Source organism: Callospermophilus lateralis, chromosome 2, assembly GCF_048772815.1.
Source record: "Callospermophilus lateralis isolate mCalLat2 chromosome 2, mCalLat2.hap1, whole genome shotgun sequence".
NCBI classification, from domain to species: Eukaryota; Metazoa; Chordata; class Mammalia; order Rodentia; family Sciuridae; genus Callospermophilus; species Callospermophilus lateralis.
In genome coordinates, this window is record NC_135306.1 from 97,811,573 (window position 1) to 97,816,361 (window position 4,789).

At 46.4% G+C, this 4,789-nt stretch overlaps 1 pseudogene; it reads left to right on the top strand.

Moving 5' to 3' along the window:
- The first annotated feature begins 3,293 nt into the window (after nt 1-3,293).
- LOC143391021 (proliferation-associated protein 2G4 pseudogene) lies at nt 3,294-4,529 on the top strand (annotated as a pseudogene).
- Nucleotides 4,530-4,789: the final 260 nt, after the last annotated feature.

Here is a 4,789-nt window from a genome sequence, read left to right on the forward strand (position 1 = left end):
ACTGCTGCTGGGTTCTGGAGAATCTGGAATGAAACCCTTGTGAAGCAGATGAGGATCCTGCATATTAATGGATTTCATGGAGAGGACTTGCAGGCTGCAAGGAGCAATAGTCATGGTGTGAGGGTTAAGAAAGAGCACCTCATCAAAAACACCCTGAAAGAGGCACTGAATTATCATGATTATTATGAACAAGCTCATGCCCCCAGTGGAGAACCAGTTCCCAGTGGGCTGCATTCTGAGCATGATGACTATGCCTGACTTTTCACACCTGAATCTACAAGCAGGCCATGGCTGTATGGGAGGATGGGAAGTATGTGCCTGCTTAGTGCTCTAACCAGTACCAGCTGACTGTGCTGTTGTTCTTCCTTGACAGATTGAGTTGGCAAGCAGGCCCACTGTGCCAGGCATCCAGGACCTACCCTAATGCTGTGTACTAACTTCTGGGATCCTTGAGACCAAGTTATGGATAGACAAAGCCAACTTCCATGTGGAGGATATGGGGGGCCAGTGTGATGACTGCAGCAAACAGATCCAGCAAACTCACTGCAATGATGTGAGTGCCATCACCTTCATGGTGGTCAGCAGTTTCAATGCATTCATAGTGGGAGGACAACCTAACAGCCTGCAGAAGGCTCTGAAGTTCTTCAAAAGGGTCTGGGATAAGAGATGACTGTGCACTATTGCTGTGATTCTGTTTTAGAATGAGCAAGACCTGCTGACTGAGAAAGTCCTTGCTGGGGGAAACAAACAAACAAACAAACAACAACAACAACAAAAAACCCCAACAACACAAAAAACCCCTAAGGACTACTTTATGGAATTTGCTTTCTTCAGTAGTCTTAGAAATGCAATTTCTGAGTCACCAGTGACCCAAGTATTTTATCCCTGACTGATTTCTGAGGATCAGTACTGCAGGTGAACTGGTTGCTACTCTGGCTTCCCTCCCTTCACTTGCCCTGAACATGACATCACCCGGTGCATGCACTTGCTCTATGAAGGGAACTCCCACATTTAATTAAAGTCTATACACAATTTGTTAAAATTGAGAGGTAATTGTACAAGCAGTTAATCTCCTACTAGGCTACAATTATCAAAGTAGCCTTTCCTTTCTCTGTAGAGCTTTTCCCTAGAGCTCCCTTTTCCCTTCAGATTGATTGAATGTTCCAAATTTAGAAAGCTTGAGGTGGCTTATGGAAAAAGAAAAGCCATACAAGTTCTCTTTTACTTTTAGTAAATAGCAGTAGCAAACAGAAATTAAAAAAAAAAAGAAATGGAATAAGTATTATCTTGGGCTTCATTAAAAATCAAAATAAACCAAGAGCAAAATATGGGTTTCTTATACATAGCATATAATTGAGTGTTATGTATTTTTTATAATTAGTATCAAGATTATCAATATAGGCTCATTGACCCTGCCTATCACCTGCCATTTGCCTGCCTCTTGCCTGCCCACTGCCTGCCCATGGCTCACTGCTCCACATCCACCCACAGATTGCCCACAATTAGCCTGCAGACTGCCCGCAGACCGCCATTGGATTGCCCACTGCCCATTGCCCCTGCTGCCTGGAAGTTCATTGTAATAGTACCTGCAGGTTTGGTTACACATGGCTGCCACCAACCTGGGACACCAGCCAGCCCTGTAAGTTTGCTGCTGCCACTCCTGCCATCTTGGGGCGTGGCTGCCTCAGTCCAGGAACACTGGCCAGGTACTGGAGATATATGGTCCAGGTACCTACAGGTCTGGTTGCACCTGAGGTCTTTCTGCTGGGTGTGCTAGTGGCCACCATCTGGATGCTTCTTTGTAGGGCCACTCTGTTATGTGAGCATATCCCTGTCTCTCTGCAAGTTGAAAGGGCATTGAGATCTTGGGACTAAAGCAAGGCAGAGCCTGGGGAAGCTAAAGCCCAGTTCATTGCCTTGACACGTGACTAAATCAGTCAGGGTCACTCCAGGTGAATTTGACTGGCTATTAAATAATCACACAGACACAGAAAGTGCCTTTTTCTTGGGGCATTTCAGTGGTGGCTCCTCAGCCTCAGCTCCCACAAGGGAAGCAAGAGAGGCAGACAAAAAAAGATGGAGGAGCATGTTCTGAAGCCCTATTTATTGAGGGGAGCCATTCAGTGGAACATTCTACCTTAGAAAGTAAGAGGTAGTATTACAGAGGAACAAGAAGGCAGCCCACTCCCAAAGCCTTACTCCTCTGCTGAGCGGAGATGGGGATCCTCCTGCTTCAGTGCGCAGGGAAGTCAGTCTCTGCATTTCCATTGCTCAAAGCTGGGGGCGGGGGGCACTCAGCTCCTATATGGAAGCTCCAGATTGCAGCCAGGATTGCGTGGGCCAGTCTGGGTCTAGTAAGCCTGTGGAAAGCCGGAGACTAGGGGCAGTTCCCTAGGGGCAGCACAGGTTGGAGAAACTGGAGAAAACTGGGCTCTCTCTAGCTCAGTGAGTCCTGAAGTGTGTGGGGATAAAAGGGGCTGGATACAATGGGTGGGGAGACTGGAAGAGGGTGTGAGAGCATCTTGCTATCTGCTCACTCACCCAAACAGTCGGGCCCCCAATGGACTGGAGCTACCTTCAAACTTCAGACAACCCCACCTATGGGAAGAGAAGGGAAGCTGAGGATTTGAAAAAGCTGAGTTTTTGAAAGCCAATGGAAGCAATTATTCAATTTTCCATTGAGTCTTTTCATTATTTTTGCCCTTTCTCACATCTCTACCATCTTTGAATCCAAATATTTTTTCATGTATCATTTTATTAAGGAATGGGATGTCTGAATAATATATTACAGTTTTGTTGTTTATTCTTATATTTTTACTTGTTTTTTAAAAAAATCGGTACATATTTTTTCTCTCACCTGTCTGCCTGGATTCTCTTTCTCACTTCTCTTATACTAACAGCCAATCTCAATTAATTCCTAACTCTTACTATAAATTTTTACCTCTATCATCTTCCCTTCTCCCTCATAAACATCATGTCTTATACTACTTCTGTTCCCTCATTGTCCATCATTTGAAATGGTAGACACTCTTAGCAAACTTACTGTGTATGTTGTAGACAGTAATTGAACACATCATTTCTGTTTATTGCAACAAACTGTAGACACCTTAATAGGATCTATTTGGTTTAAAGGTGCAAACACATTAGGTGCTGTTAATATTGGTCTCCCACCCGCCCGCTCGCAGCTTCTCGCTCTCGGCGCTTACCCGACCGCTCCCTTGCTTGCTCGCGCTTTCGCTGGCGCTCTGCTCGCGCATCGAGGAGGCTTTGGCCACTGCGTGCGGCCATGAAGGGAGACAGGCGGCGGCTCAGGGGAAAGGAGGCTGCATTGGTGGTGGTAGTAAGAAGATGGCGGGCGAGGACGAGCAGCAGGAGCAAACTATCGCCGAGGACCTGGTCGTGACCAAGTATAAGATGGGGGGCGACATCGCAAACCGGGTACTTCGATCTTTGGTGGAAGCATCCAGTTCAGGTGTGTCGGTACTGAGCCTGTGTGAGAAAGGCGATGACATGATTATGGAAGAAACAGGGAAAATCTTTAAGAAAGAAAAGGAAATGAAGAAAGGTATTGCCTTTCCTACCAGCATTTCGGTAAATAACTGTGTATGTCACTTCTCCCCTTTGAAGAGTGACCAGGACAATATTCTCAAGGAAGGTGACTTGGTAAAAATTGACCTTGGGGTCCATGTGGATGGCTTCATTGCTAATGTGGCTCATACTTTTGTGGTTGGTGTAGACCCAAGTAACAGGACGGAAAGCAGATGTCATTAAGGCAACTCACCTTTGTGCTGAAGCTGCCCTGCACCTGGTCAAACCTGGAAACCAGAACACACAAGTGACAGAAGCCTGGAACAAAGTTGCCCATTCATTTAATTGCACGCCAATAGAAGGTATGCTGTCACACCAGTTAAAGCAGCATGTCATCGATGGAGAGAAAATCATCATTCAGAATCCCACAGACCAACAGAAGAAGGACCATGAAAAGGCGGAATTTGAGGTACATGAATTTGAGGTACATGTGGATGTTCTCGTCAGCTCAGGAGAGGGCAAGGCCAAGGATGCGGGACAGAGAACCACCATTTACAAACGAGACCCCTCTAAACAGTATGGCCTGAAAACGAAAACTTCACGTGCCTTTTTCAGTGAGGTGGAAAGGCGTTTTGATGCCATGCCATTTACTTTAAGAGCATTTGAAGATGAGAAGAAGGCTCGGATGGGTGTGGTGGAATGTGCCAAACATGAGCTGCTGCAACCATTTAATGTTCTCTATGAGAAGGAGGGTGAATTTGTTGCCCAGTTTAAATTTACAGTTCTGCTCATGCCCAATGGCCCCATGCGAATAACCAGTGGTCCCTTTGAGCCTGACCTCTATAAGTCTGAGATGGAGGTCCAGGATGCAGAGCTTAAGGCCCTCCTGCAGAGTTCTGCAAGTCGGAAAACCCAGATAAAAAAAGAAAAAGAAGGCCTCCAAGACTGCAGAAAATGCCACCAGTGGGGAAACATTACAAGAGAATGAAGCTGGGGACTGAGGTGGGTCCCATATCCCCATCTTGCTGCTCCAGCCTCATCCCCTTCCCACTACACCCCAGGCTCTGTGAAGTGCAATTCATCTTCTCCACCCAGGACCGCCAGCAGAGCAGGGTCTCCCTGCCCTCATCCCAGTCCCCCTGCCCACCCCCTTCCAACAACAACCAGCTCCAACTGACTCTGGTTTTGGGAGGCCAGGCTTCCCAGCCACCGAAGACTACCTTAAATTGAAAAAATAAATAAATAAATAAATAAAAGAAAG